At 42.4% G+C, this 15,278-nt stretch overlaps 2 pseudogenes; both read left to right on the top strand.

Annotated features, from left to right (window-relative positions):
• The first annotated feature begins 8,863 nt into the window (after positions 1–8,863).
• On the top strand, positions 8,864–10,089 carry LOC118846089 (annotated as a pseudogene).
• Positions 10,090–10,099: 10 nt separating this feature from the next.
• LOC118846084 lies at positions 10,100–10,560 on the top strand (annotated as a pseudogene).
• The last annotated feature ends 4,718 nt before the right edge of the window (positions 10,561–15,278 follow it).

The raw sequence follows: 15,278 nt of genomic DNA, 5'->3' as shown, positions 1-15,278 counted from the left end.
GTTCTACCATTTCCTAACTGTGTGACCTTGGGACAAATAACTTCTCCTCTCTGGAACAGCTTCTTCATCTGTAAAATGAGGGGGTGGCCTTAGATCAGGAATCTTAACCTCTGCTCTGTGAACTTATTTAAATATCTATTTGTACACACACACACACACACACACACACACACATATATACACACACACATAGTTAACAGTACTTTGATAGAATTAATTTCCTTCATCATCCTTTGTCTTTTACTTTACTCATTTTAATATATTATTTCTAAGAAGGAGACCATAGGCTTCTAGAGACTGCCAAAGGGGTCCACAACACAAACCTTGTGAAGAACCCTCTGCCTGCTAGAGAAGAGATGAGAAAGGGGTGCCTAAGAAGACCATAATCTTCAAGCTCTATATACTCCTTGACCTGCTCTCTGCTAGGATCTACCCTTTTTCATGGGTGGAGGGCTTCCTGTGTGCATCTCAAGCTTGGTGGGGCACCGTTCATCCCCCCTGTTCCAAGGAGGGAGCCAGTTTTGAATCAAGGAGGTCTTGCTTTAATTATGGCACAAAGCCGAATCAACAAATTAGGAATCAACATAAAGTCGCATCACCAGGACTCCTGGGTGACTCTTGTTCTGAACAGTCTAGAGGGAGAAGGGCAAGGAATTATTTATCCCTCTCTTTCTAGTCCCCCAATTCTTCCAAATGGCCTGAGGGGCAGCAGCTATTAATTATGACACTGTCAAGGCTCAGGAGGCAGACTCCTAACCCCGTGTCAGTGGGGGGTGCTGTAGCAGAATCAATGTCATAATGAGGTGTGGGCAGGTCTTGGCACGCTTGCCCAGAGAATCCTCCCAAGGTGTCTTCGCACAGGTCCCCCTGGAAGGACCTCACATACAACACAATATTGGCTTGTGTTTGTGGGTTTTTTTCCCTATAAATGAAAACAGAGAAACTCTTAGGACTAGAAGCAGTGTGGTGCGGTGTAAAGAGTCAAAAGACCTGGGTTTGGATCCCAGCTTTTCCACTTACTGCTGTTCACATCACCTCAACGGGCCTCAGTTTTTTTATCTGTGAAATGGAGGGGGATTGGACTTAATGTCTTTTAAGATCTCTTCCAGTTCTATGATCCTATGACCCTGTCATCTTGGGACTATCCCTGTGAGAATGTGCTAACCACCCACTGAGTGAGAGGGTCTAGAGAATATTATTTTTGTCAAAGTTAAAAATATTGGAGAACCAACATGAAATGGTATTAAAACTGGTTCCAGGCTACAGAAAAATGCATTCTAATGACATCTAATGGCAGAGCAGATAACGCCCTGGTCTTGTAGTCAGAAAGACTTGGGTTCACTTCCCACCTTAGTCACTGCCTCATAGTGGGCCCAGAGGCAAGTCACTGAATGAGGGGCTTTGACTCAGTGACTCCTGACATCCCTGCGAGCTCAAAATCTATGATTGTTTTGTTAATCACCTTTTCCCCTATTGATACTTCCCCCTGTGTAGATGTATTGATGTTATCTTTATTATTACAATATCTAAATATTTCCAACCCAAACTGTTGGAAATATTTTGTGGTCTTACTCTGACGAGGATTTCTTTTTTGAACCTTCACCATTTGACATAAACTTCTTTCTTTCTTTCTTTCTTTCTTTCTTTCTTTCTTTCTTTCTTTCCTTTTCTTTCTTTCCTTTTCTTTCTTTCTTCCTTCCTTTCTTCCTCTCTCTCTCTCTCTCTCTCTCTCTCTCTCTCTCTTCCTTCCTTCTTTCCTTCCTTCCTTCCTTCTTTCCTTCCTTCCTTCCTTCCTTTCTTCCTTCCTTCTTTCCTTCCTTCCTTCCTCCCTCCCTCCTTCCCTCCCTCCTTTCTTTTTTCTTCCTTCCTTCCTTCCTTCCTTCTTTCTTTCTTTCTTTCTTTCTTTTTTCTTTCTTCCTTCCTTCCTTCCTCCCTCTCTCTCTCTCTCTCTCTCCCTTCCTTCCTTCCTTCCTTCCTTCCTTCCTTCCTTCCTTCCTTCCTTCCTTCCTTCCTCCCTCCCTCCTTCCCTCCCTCCTTTCTTTTTTCTTTCTTTCTTCCTTCCTTCCTTTTTTCTTTCTTTCTTTCTTTCCTTCTTTCTTTCTTGTGATTGACCATCTTAAGTGTCTTTCCTCACTGAAATGATGTTATAGGGAAAAAACAGTGCCCATACTGGCTGCATGTTTGTTTAGAGCTTCATGTTTGCTGGAGTCCTCTTTTCTTAGCACCTTCTCTAGAGCATATTATCCTGTCCTGAGCTAGAGAATCTGATGCCAGAGGCCCTTGGCCTTTCTGTTCCTTTGCAGGATGATTGACCCTCCTTAGGTCTCCAGCCCTTTCTTGTTCAGAGCCTCTAGTCAAGAGGGACCCTTTTGTTGCTTAACAATAGGTGTAAGACCCCATGAGCACAAAGCAGGTTGAAAACTTTGCAAAATATAGCAAGTTCCCAGCTGCAATTTGGGCAGCTCCATGGGCTTGCTTGGTCTGAGTAGTGGCTTGTTTTCATGCTAACACAAATTCTTGTATTAATAGTAGCCTGGCCCGAGCTTCCTTCAGCTGTATGGGAAAAAGTTACTGGTGAAATGGTAAACAGAGGGTAGAAGAATCGGTCCCCTGTCCTCCCTTTAAAAAAAGATGGGATGAAGCAATAGTGGAATCATTTTAATTGTAACCCTCTAACACTTGCGATCAGTAAGTACATTTGTGTCCTGTTTTTAGGAAATGGGGCACCAAAGAGGACATAGAGCATTAGAAATGCAAAACATGACTGCATGTTCCCCCGATTCTGTCAGCGCTCTATGAAAGGCTGCTTGTACTGAAGGATGCTGGGCTCTGAGGGTATTCTCTGTTCCGTGTGTATTTACAGAGATGTATGAATATTTGATTAATGAGTCATGGTCTCCGGAGAAATTTAATAACTGTACTGCCTTACAAAGCCTGCTCCTTAACTGTTAACACAGCGACCAGTAGGATTATTGACATTGCAGCCCCTTCGGAATCTAATACATTTGGGGGAATAAATTCCTTGGTTAAAATGGGATCTGTAAAGGACGTTATTCAGTTATCTGTTTTGAATTGTTGCAAGTACAATTTACAGGCTCTGATTTGTAAAGATTTTTCCAGTGGAAACAAGCAGGGATCGGGGGAGCTGTAAAACTGACTTTTTTTGGGGTTGTTTTTCCGAGAAGTTAGTTGAGAAGTCAGCTGTAAAGAAGGTGGGGGTGATGTGTGTGTGTGTGTGTAGGGGGGTAGGGTATTTTTCTGGAATGGGCGTATGTGACATAAAGGATTATTTCAGCATGATTGTGTAATATGTTTTCAAAACCATTTGGTTGATCAATTAAAGAAATAACTGCATTTTTAATCTAGCAAAATAGAAATCTAAAACAGTAAAATTTTTGTTGTGGGTGTGTTAACACCCCTCCCCCATCTCTCTTTGAATCCTACATTTGAGATTCATCATTACATTTGACTTAGTACATTTCCAGAAATAATTAGCTGCTAATTTACCCTAAATCTATCTCATTTTTGTATCTAATATCTATGAAGAGATCAATTCTCCCTTCCAAAGTTAGGCAGATATTTTAGTGATGTTACTCCAGTTAAACTGCTTAAGTAACAGGGGGAAATGTCAAAAAAAGATAAATTTAGTGCCAGAGCTTTCACTGGAAGCTATAACTGCAGGTTAGAATTATACATGCAATGCAGAATTTCCTGCAACCCTTCTCCTTTGGGCCACGATGCATTACAGCAGACGTATAATGAAGCTGCTATAAAACCTGGGGTAATTAAGGGGGATTTGACAGTAATTGCAACAGTGAATCAACTTAATTATTACCTGCTTCAAAGAGAGCTAACCTGATGTTATAATCTAACCTTTTCTACTTTTAAAATGAGAGATTAAACAAGTATTATATGTAGCATTTAAGAATTAAATCTGTTGAGATAGAATTGGATTAAGATACTTTTTATGTACATTTAATATAGGTGTATACAGCAGTATTGCCATGAGGTGCTGGCGTGATCGGTAATCCTTGAAGAGGGCTCCAAGCACTTCGAGAATTGAGCTGGGCCCTCATTTCTGATGCATGGTAGCTTCTTCCTAAGCTTTGCACAAATGTGCCTACGGTTTACCATACTGTTATAATTCCTAGGAGAAAGGCACAAGCTCCCAGCTGGCTCTCCTACTCCCATCCTGAGGCTGGGATTTCTGCCTGGTGAGGGTGCACCATATCTAGCCCTACCCAGGCCCACCATCTTGCTCAGTGGCCATCTTCCGGTCTAGCTCTGGGAACGGCTATCAGATCAGCACTACCATTACTAAAAAGCAAGTCCGTGAGCTGTCACATGCCTCCATTCACCATTCCTGCAATTTTCCAGACCCAAAGCTCCCTCCCTGGCTGTTACTTCCTTGTAAGGGTTATATTCCCTTAGTAGAATGTGAGCTTCTTGAGGGCAGGCACTGATTTTGGTGCTGATTTTGAATTTGTGTCCCTAGTGTTTGCCACTGAGCCTGGAAGGACAACCGTGGCTCACATTTACATGGATCCCTTTACAATACCTAAATACACCCAAATCTACAAGCTCAGATCGTTCTGGTCAGCTTAGTCATCTGGGTGTTCTGGGGCTGCCTGCTTTTGCTCAGTGGTGCTTGTGCCCAACGTGTGTCCCTCTATGCCTGCAGCTCCCTTCTTCCAGGGGTGAGTTTTTTCCCTGGGGAGGGGCCATCCCCTCCTCCTCCATCCCCTCCCATGTCTGCATCTTCTCTGGACTCTGTTACCATGAGTTCACTTCCCTTCTCTCTCTCTCTCCTTTCAGTTCCTCTTTATGTGTTGTACTGTCTCTAATGAGCATATATAAGCACCTTGAGGGCAGAGATTGTCTTGCTAGCTTATATTTGCAGTTCACACTGGGGTCATAGAAGAGAAAAAACAAACCAGCTATGAAGAAGTTCACTGCCCGATGGGGGGAGACAACACACAAACAACTATGTACAAACAAAAAAAATGTGTGGATAAATTCAAGATAATCTCAGAGAGAAGATGACTGGGAAAGGCTTTCATAGAAGGTAGGACTTTACCAAAGTCTTGGAGGAAGCCAAGGAAGCCAGGTGGCAGTTGAGGAGGGAGAAAATTCCAGGCACGGGGGGGCAGCCGGTGAGAATGCATAAAGCTGGAAGATGCAATGACATGTATGAGGAACAGCTAGGAGGCCAATGTCACTTGATGGCAGAATAAGTGAGGGGGACTAAGGTGTAAGAAGATTGGAAAAATGGGAAGTAGCCAGGTTATGAAGCCAAACAGAGGATTTTGTATTTGACCCTGGAGGAATAGGGAGGTGACACGATCAGACCAAGCCTTTAGGATGACCAGTTTGACAGCTGAGTGAAGAATGGCCTGGAGTTGTTGCTATCATAACCTTGAATAGGCTTTGTCACCTTTCTGTTGCATATTATATACCCCACTAGAATCTAAGTTTCATGAGGGCAGGATCTGGTCAGTGGCAGGATTCAGCCCGTTTGTACTGGTTTGCAAGAACTGGTACCTAATTTTAGGTTGAGTTTGGTGAACCTGCTGTTAGGGGGTGGGGCCTGCACTCACCACATTACTGGTGGCAGCGGTGCCTCAGCTTGGTTCTGTGGAGAGCCAGTTATTAATTTATTTGAATCCCACCACTGGATCTGGTTCATTCCCCCCCCACCCCTTGTATCCCCAAGAGCCTGGCACAGTGCCTGGCACACAGTAGGTACTTAATAAATATTTATTGAATTGGATTGCTTTTCTCTTCTTCCCACTGCCTGATTTTTATCCCCCATAACTTGAAAGGGTCTGAAGTGAAACTACTTGAAACCTGATGTTGCCATCTAGTTGCTACCTGTGTATATATGGATGCCATCTGCATGTATATTGTCAAGCATTTCTAGAATTCATTTCTAGGTTCTCTATCTTTTTTCTTCTGGTTTTTATTCTTAGAAATACCCCCTGCCTCAGATGACATATCTACACACAAACCTCTCTCTCTCTCTCTCTCTTTCTCTCTCCCCCTCCCTCTCCCCCCCCACTGATTTCATCATGGAACCTGGTCAATGGGATTGTGGGATTGGAGAAGCAGTTGATCACACATACCATGGTGGTGGTTTTTTGGGTTGGTTTCATTTTTTCATTACTTAGTATTTTAGTGCTCTTTAGCCATGGCCACTGAAGAGGCCATTCTCAGCTTGGCTATAGTTTGTTATCATTTCAGATTGTATAATTTCATCTAAAACCAACACTGGTCTTACTAGTAGTACATTCTGTATACCTTGAGCTGCATATTTGAATCAGCACTGGATCTACCACCTAGGCCCTTCCCTGTCACCGTCTCCTCCAGTTTTGATGGCAAGCTTGAAGATCATCTAAATGATGATCCCTAAACTCCAAATCTCATCAATCATCTCATCCAATCAGTATTTGTGCAGGAATCTCTTCTGTGGACATCCCTGACAAATGGGCATCTGGCCTTTGCTTGAAGGTCTCCAGAGACAAGGCGCTCATTAGGACTCAAAGCAATTCTATTTTTTGGAAAGCTCTAAATGTTGAACCAAAGCAACCTCCCTTATAACTTCCTTCCACTGTTTCTAGTTCTGCTTCTTGGACAAGCAAAGCAAATGTGTTCCATCTTCCATGTTAAGAACCCTTTAAAATTATACCAGTAATAATAATAGCTAACATTTATATACCTGTTTAAGCTTTGCAAAATGCTTTACATGTATTAGTTCACTTTATCCAACAACCCTATGAGGTATCTTCATTTTACAGATGAGGAAACTGAGGCTGAGAGATTAAGTGACTTTCCCAGGTCATGTTGGGAACTATCATAATTCCTTCCTTCCTTCCTTCCTTCCTTCCTTCCTTCCTTCCTTCCTTCCTTCCTTCCTTCCTTCCTTCCTTCCTTCCTTCCTTCCTTCCTTCCTTCCTTCCTTCCTGTTGGCTCCTAGGGTCTTTTCCTTGAGATCCTGTGATTTAGAACTGTAGGGAACCTTAGATACAATCTAGTGCTAGGAAATTTAAACCCAGAGAAACTGTGATTTGCCCAGAGATTACAAACATGGTGAATGGGAGGGTATGAGTACAGTTCCTCTGAATTCAAATTCAGGATTCTCTCCATCATAAATATCATGCTGGTTCCTAATATGTCAATGGAATTTACTAATCTTATAGCTGTATCAGAAAGAAAGAAAGAAAGAAAGAAAGAAAGAAAAAGGAGTGCTCCTAATGAGCCCAAGGCTAAGCCTTAATCTGCCTCTTTGCATCTCTTATAACCTACAATCATACAGATTTGTCAATATTGGAATATTCTAGTTCCAACTGATACAATGCCAAAAAAGAAGGTGAGAAGGGTTTTGGGCAGTAGAAACATGATTAGATGGAGGAGGTGGCCTTGCACTTTGAAGGGGAACAGATTCATCTGGACATATAAACTCTTGTTGTGTTTATTTATTTATTTTTAGATCAGTCATGTGGAAAGGGGAGGAAGAGAAAGAACCAGAGGAGAAGTCAGAGGAATATGCTTGTGGTCTTGGACAAGACACTGTCACTCCCTTATCTCAGCTTTCTCTTTTGACAAGGAATTGGACCTAAATCAGTGGTTTTGTAAATTTGTTTTTTTTTTTTTAATATTTTGATAAATGTTTCAATACAATTGGTTTTCTTTGTAAAATCCTAGGAATTTTATTTTATGCATTTATGTAGATTATTCAGAGAAGAGATCTATGGGCTTCACCAGATTTCCAAAGAGGGCCAGGACATAATAAGGGCTAAGAACTCCCCAGAGCAGGTGATCAAAGGGTCCTTCCAGCTCCAAATCCCATGAGAAGATGTGAAATTTGTTACTTGGTTTTGCTACTTGGACCCAGAGAGTAACAGTCTTAGTGGGAAGAGGTTGAATCTATTGACTAAAGTGAGGTTTGGGATTGCCAATGGATTTAAATTATTCATACTGTCCCTTTTCCTTGTACTATCTCATTTACTTATCTTAAAAATAAGATTTAGGGCCACCTTTTGTTTTAATATCTTTATCAAAAGGAGGGATATATACAGGAGTGTGGTGGTAAACATTTAACAAACAGCTGCTTAAAGAAAATGCATGGCTGATGCACTTTTAAGCCTGATCTATATTATTAACATTTCCTTATTGCTTTAAAAAATCTAGAAAATCACCAAAACAATAAATCAAGCCCTGATTTGTAGCATTTGCAGGCTTCTAAGGTGAATGGGATCACACTTCAAATTTAACAATCAGCTCTCACAAACCAGTCTGAGCTGACTCCAGCACACCCCTTGGGGGATGTTTCCTTATCCAGCTTCCGTGACTGTTATTTCTTTTTTCAGTTACTCAGAATTCACCTTTCTCCTAGTGATCTTTTTATTTACTTTGTTTTAGTCAGCGCTTCATAGAATGTTCCCTTGATCCTGTTCATTTCGCTTTGCATACAAATCTTCACGTGCTTCTCTCTCTCCAGAACATTTAGGGATATTCCATCACATTCTTCTACCATTGTTCAGCCGTGCCCCACCCAGGGGGCACCTCCTTCTCCAGTTCTCTGCTGTCACAGGAAGCACTGATGAGAAGTTTTTGCTCTATGTTAATCTTGTCATTTAAACTAAAACAGAGCAGGTCATGTGGCTGCATTGTAATAGATTCACATATTTCAGTAATAAGTCACTTTAGCATTGAACTCATGAGTCAGTAGGATGAATGCATAAATGAATGAATGAATGAAAAGGTGTTAAGCACTTAGTAGGTGCTATGTATTGGGGATACAAATAGAAAAAAGAAGACATTCCCAACTTGCCTTGGCGGCAGCCGCAGGTACAACAACAGCAGCATGTCCCACAGGAAGTTCTCCACTCCCAGGCATGGATCTCTGGGCTTCCTGCCTTGAAAGAGAAGCAGCAGGCGCTGGGGAAAGGTGAAGAGCTTCCCCGAAGATGACCCCACCAAGCCCATCCACCTGAAAGCCTTTCTGGGCTATAAGACAGGCATGATCTACATTGTATGAGAGGTGGACAGGCCTGGCTCAAAGGTTAACAAGAAGGAAGTGGTAGAGGCTGTCACCATTGTGGAGACCCCGCCATGGTCATTGTAGGCATTGTGGGCTATGTGCAAACCCCATGAGGCCTGTGGAACTTCAAAACCATCTTTGCCGAACACATCAGTGGTGAGTGTAAGAGGCGATTCTTTAAGAATTGGCCTAAGTCCAAGAAGAAGGCCTTCCCCAAGTACTTAAGAAGTGGCAAGACAATGATGGCAAAAGGCACCTGGAGAAAGACTTCAACAGTATGAAGAAGTACAGCCAGGTGATCTGCATCATTGCCCACACCCAGAGGCACCTGCTCCCTCTGAGGCAGAAGAAGTTTCAGCTGATGGAGATCCAGGTGAATGGCAGCAATGTGGCTGAGAAACGGACTGGGCCCGTGAGAAGCTGGAACAGCAGGTGCCTGTGTCCACCAGATTTGGGTAGGATGAGATGATTGATGTCATTGGAGTGACCAAGGGTAAGGGTTATAAAGGTATTAGCAGCCGCTGGCACACAAAGAAATGGCCCTCAAAACCCACTGAGGCCTGCATAAGGTGACGTGTATTGGAGCTTGGCATCCTGCCCATGTAGCCTTCTCTGTGGCTTGAGCTGGTCAGAAGGGCTACCACCATCGCACCAAGACCAACAAAAAGATCTACAAGATTGGCCAGGGCTACCAGATCAAGGATGGCAAGCTGATCAAAAACAAAGCATCCACCAATCATGATCTGTCTGACAAGAGCATCAACCCTTGGGAGGCTTTGGCCACTATGGTGAAGTGACCAAGGATTTTGTCATGCTGAAAGGCTGTGTCACTGGGACCAAGAAGCACGTCCTCACCCTGAGAAAGTCTCTGCTGGTATGGACCAAACATCGTGCCCTGGAGAAGATTGACCTGAAATTTATCGACACCACTTCCAAATTTGACCATGGTCGGTTCCAGACTGGAGGAGAAGAAAACTTTCATGAGACCACTCAAAAAAGACCATGTCCTCTTTCAGATCCGCCATCAGTGGGTGGACCCAGTGCCATGATGCAGATTTTTTGAAGACTTTGACAGGGAAGACCATCACCCTTGAGGTTGAGCTGTCCGATACTATTGAAAATGTCAAGGCCAAGATACAAGATAAGGAAGGTATTCCCCCGATCAACAAAGATTGATTTTTGCGGGCAAGCAACTGGAAGATGGGCATACTTTGTCTGACTATAACATTCAGAAGGAGCCTACCCTTCATCTTGTTCTGAGACTTCATGGTGGTGCCAAGAAAAGGAAGAAGTCTTACACCACTCCCAAAAAGAACAAGCACAAGAGAAAGAAGGTGAAGCTTGCTACTCTGAAGTACTATGAGAATGGCAAGATTAGTTGCCTTCGACGAGAGTGCCCTTCTGATGAATGTGGCGCTGGAGTCTTTATGGCTAACCATTTTGACAGACATTATTGTGGCAAGTGCTGTCTAACCTACTGCTTCAACAAGCCAGAAGACAAGTACATGTATATGTGTTAATAAAAAAAGTCAACTAAAAAAAGACCATGTTGTGAAAGAAGAAGCTGCCTAATGTTTCCAAACCAGCTTGGAGCTGGTGTATACTTAATAAATTTTTCAGAGCTAAAAAAAAGAGAGACAGTCCCTGCTCTCTAGGAGTTCACCACATATTTTGGGGAGACTCTACCCACATATAAGAGAGTTCAGCCACAGTGTAGTTGGAAAGGCCTGGTGGTCCTCAAGGTGCATCAGTGAATCAGATGTCAGTGCCCGAGGTCTGGAAAGACAGCAGTAGGACAGAGAGAGAGGAGCTTAGACTAGAGTGGCTGACCAGTGCCTGGTGTGCCTGTCTTACTGGCAGAATTGTAGCTGATGACTCTCATTTTAAATCTCTTCCCATCTGGAAGATGGGCTGGAAGGAGGTTGGAGGAGGGGGAAGGAAAGGGAAGAGGAAGGATGACTCTCACTGAGGTTCAATAACTTTCTCATGAAGAGCCCCCCTACTAAGTACAAAAGCCTTCTATCTTCAATGAGATGTGCAACACGGGAAGGCAAGATTTCTGAAGAGGCATTGCTTAGCTCTGCATCTACTCCTAATTGTTTGGTTCCCCTGAGTCCTTTCTCATGGTCAAAACACTCCATGACATTGACTGATTCTGTGGGTTTTAGAATTGGAAGTTTGAATTAAAGGGGGCTCCTGCCACGCATCTGCTAAGTTTTCATGGATGTCTACAGAAAACAATGAGAATCTATCTCACTTTTTTTATGGAAATGCACATGACTCTGGAGACTGCTGAGGGTGTGAAGGAGTGGGGAACTATTTTGGAATTCCTAATAGATGCTTATGTTGCCTGGGGCTAATCACGGAAGTGGAATAAAATATAAAAAACAGGAATAAGTACAAGTCAAATATGAATTGAGGTTATTAGGAAGTGGTATCAGATGGCTAAATGAGATTGGATAAATGAATGGAGAAACCAGGCAGAAGGGAGAGAAGTGGGAAAGAGGCAAGCTATGGGCCTGGGCTGGAAGTCAGGAGACCTGGTTTCCAGTCCTAAAGTTGTCGCTAGATCGCTCCTCTCTAGACTCAAGTTTCTTCATTGATAAAAGGAAGGTATTGGACTAGATTAGCAGCTCTTACCCTTGAATCCATGAACTTGGTTTTGGTAAGCATATTTCATTATAATTTGTTTCCTTTGTAATCACATGCATTTAAAAACACCATTCTATGAAGGGATCCTTAGGCTACCCCAGCCTCCCAGAGAGGTCCTCGATAGAAAAAGAAATGGTTAAGGATCATGGAATTAGATGATCTTGAATCTCTCATAGTTTATGAAAACCAAAGCAAATCCAGAAAAAAGAAGATAAAGTTTTGATTATGACATAAGCACATAAGAAAGACATGCTCGTTCTTATGCTTTTGGCGCATTATTTTGTATTCTCTTTAGTCTGTTGCCCAGTGGACAGGGAAGCTCCACAAGGGCAGGAAGTTTCCCGTGTCTAAACATCTGGGACAAAGTGATCCTTTGTATTTGTAACCACAGTGTCTTACAAAGTGCTGGCATATAGTAGGCACTTAATAAATGCTTGTTGAGTGATTGTGTTATCTCCAGTCTTATCTCTGTGGTGCCTGGCTCACAGTAGGAATTTGTTCAGTGCTTGTGGATTGATTGATCATAGTGGGAGATGAGGATGCAGAGTTCAGTTGGCCTTTGAACCAGCTGTTCACCCAAATCATTGTGCACATTTTTCTGCTAGCTCAGAGAAATCAGTTATTTTGGATGGTTGGTCTTTTCAACACCAACAATTTTTTGGTCATGTTCTATGCCTCTAGAATAGTTTCTGAAGAATAAAAGAAAAGACTCATCCAAAGGGCAATGGAAAGGAACACGGTGGGCATGATTAAGCTGCAACATGTTTCAGAGGGGGAATCACACAGAAAGGATCTAAAAGGATGCCACCAAAGAAGTGCTTAAATGAAAGAAAAGTTGGGCTTGTCACAGAGCAAGAGTGAAGGAGATCCGATGGCCAAGTGGGTCTGTCATTGTTATCCAGACAATCGTCATGAGAATGGAATGAAGGGCCCAGCACGTTGGGTTGCCATTAGGAGAACATGAATGAGACTCACAGGATGGGAAGGGGCGAATGGATTCTGAGGATTACCCACATTAATGAGACCACTGCTCTGTTGGAGCAATGGAGTACAGGAAGAGAGGAAACAAGCATTTATTAAGCACCTAGTATATGCCAGGCACTGTGCTGAGGGCTTTACCAATATCAAATCATTTGATTTTCATCATGACCATTTGAGGTGGGTGCTATTATTATCCCATGTTACAGTTGAGGAAACTGAGGCAGACTTGCCTAGAGTTATACAGGTAGTAAGTATCTCAGACTGGATTGGAAGCCAGGTCTTCCTGACTCCAGACCCAGCCTGCATTACCTAGTTACCTCTAGGAAAAGTGTTAGGATTATTGCAGTATAATTTAATTATACACATCTGCCAGTTATTTGGAAAGAAAGTCACCCTGAATTTTAGCTGGTTTTCAGCATCTCTTTGGAGCTTTGGTGGCAGATGCTTTTTTTTCCTTTTGGGGGGGCACCATGAAGCCTTGACATAGGTTTAGAAGCCCTGCTGAAGCTCCAAGAGTGCATTGGAGCAATGATTAATAGGAGGAATGATCCTGAATTTCTTTAGAATAAGACCTCTGACATTTGCTTTTTGGTTTGCTTTTTGGAGTCTCAAATCTCTGTAGAGCAGCTTAAGAAAAGTGATAAGCAATGCTGAATTCCATTGTGAGCAGCCATGTGGGGAGTGGGAGACAACGGGGAGCGGTTAGTCTGAGGAGATGGTGGGTTCACAGGTTGCCTCTGCTGCTGACCTCGCTGACCGGTGGAAGTGCCCGAGCCTGCTGGTCTTTAGGGTCCTTGTTTGGTGACTGACTCAAGGCTTCTAGGAGAGACTTTGTTTAACCTTCTTTGGGTCAGGGACACTTGGGGTAGTCTGGTGAAGCCTACAGACTACTCAGTCGTGTTGTTAAATGAATAAAATAAAACACATAGGATTGACAAAGGAAACTTTCAATTACATTGAAATATAGTCACCCAAATGTTAAAAAGGTCACGGTCTCCAGGTTACCAACTCATATTGATGGTCTCTTCCAGCTCTTAATATATGCTCCCTGAGGGCAAGGACAGTGTTGCCTTTCTGCATATCCTTAGCACCATGCTTGGCAATAGGATGCATTTAATCAATACTGTTGATTTACCGACATATACTAAGTGTGATGTGGGGAGGATCTGAGATGGAAAACCGCTCCTCCTTTAATTTTAAAAAATTCTCTGTTTTTCCCATGGATTTCAATATTTTTCATATTGTATAGACCTGAAGTCAGTTAGGTAGCAATGCGGATAGAGCATCGGCCCTAAGGTCAGGAGGATCTGAGTTAAAAATCCGGCCGCAGACACTTAATAGCTCTGTGACCCTGGGCAAATCACTTAACCCCAATTGTCTAAAAAAAAGATTTCATACAAACCTGATATATGCTAGAGAAGGTACCATCTGAAACTAAGTTATCTGACCTAGGCAAAGGGAATTTTCTCAGTACTTGGAATACTGCGAGGATTCATGTGGGTATTCCCTTTCTTGGTGTGGAACACAGTGATTTGACACCTGTTAGGTCATTTAAAGAGTTGCTATGGATGAGGAATCCATTTTTCTGCAGAGAAGCTGAGAATGAGCCTCTTGGAACTTAGTGGACCTGGTCGTCAGATGCTGGGCACATAGTCCAACGCTTGGCTTGAACTGGGAGCCTTTCCACTCTTCCATAAAGTTGACAAAGCCAGTGCTGCTCCTTGTCGAGTAGCCTTTGATAACCCAGGTCACTGTTTGCTACGTCATGAAACATTATCCAAGGAATACTGTAGTAGAAGAATATTTAAATGGCTGTCATGAATATTCAACCAACCCCAATATAGCATTAGTCTGATCAGTCATCCATTCAATTCAACAAATGTCTAAGCATTTACTGGACCATGAAAGCTGCGTGATACCTACAGTGAAGAGAATGCTGGATTTGAAATCTGAGGACCTGGGTTCGAATCCTAACCCTTCCACTGAAGTCACTTCCCTTGACTTCAGTGTCCTCACCTGTAATGTGAGGGGCTAAGACTAAGTCCCCTCCATCTTTGAAATCTGTGATCCTGTGATCACAGATTACAAGTCCTACAATACATTCCCTCACCCCTATTTCTCCAAAGAAGAGGCGACTCACAGGCATGACTGCCTCTGTAGAGAATGCTAAGAATGTAATCTCTGTGAAGCTCTAGATATTCAGAAATTAGAAAATAATTATGATACTTAAGTCTCTCTCCTTGGATGTTGTTGCTGATGTGTTTCCTAGTCTCTTTTATTGATATATATCTAAATCTATATACATATGTACATGTACATGGATATATATGTGTTTTAACATATATATTTATATTTTATAGTATAATTTGACTACCTATAAACACCAAACATACATATCTGACAATGATTTGGAAAAAAGTCACTCTACCTTTCAGGAGCCTTGGAATACACACACACATACATATCAACACATATACATATAATACATACATATGTGCACGCATTCACACACATATACTTAGCATTGGCCTAAATATTAGACTGAAATTTGAAAAGTGACAATAAGCCAAAGTTAGAACTTTTGCTGTGAATCTGGATTATTAGG

Source organism: Trichosurus vulpecula, chromosome 4 (assembly GCF_011100635.1).
Source record: "Trichosurus vulpecula isolate mTriVul1 chromosome 4, mTriVul1.pri, whole genome shotgun sequence".
In the NCBI taxonomy this organism is placed as follows: Eukaryota; Metazoa; Chordata; class Mammalia; order Diprotodontia; family Phalangeridae; genus Trichosurus; species Trichosurus vulpecula.
The sequence above is the reverse complement of the archived record's forward strand: the minus strand, read 5'-3'. Positions and strand labels throughout refer to the sequence as shown.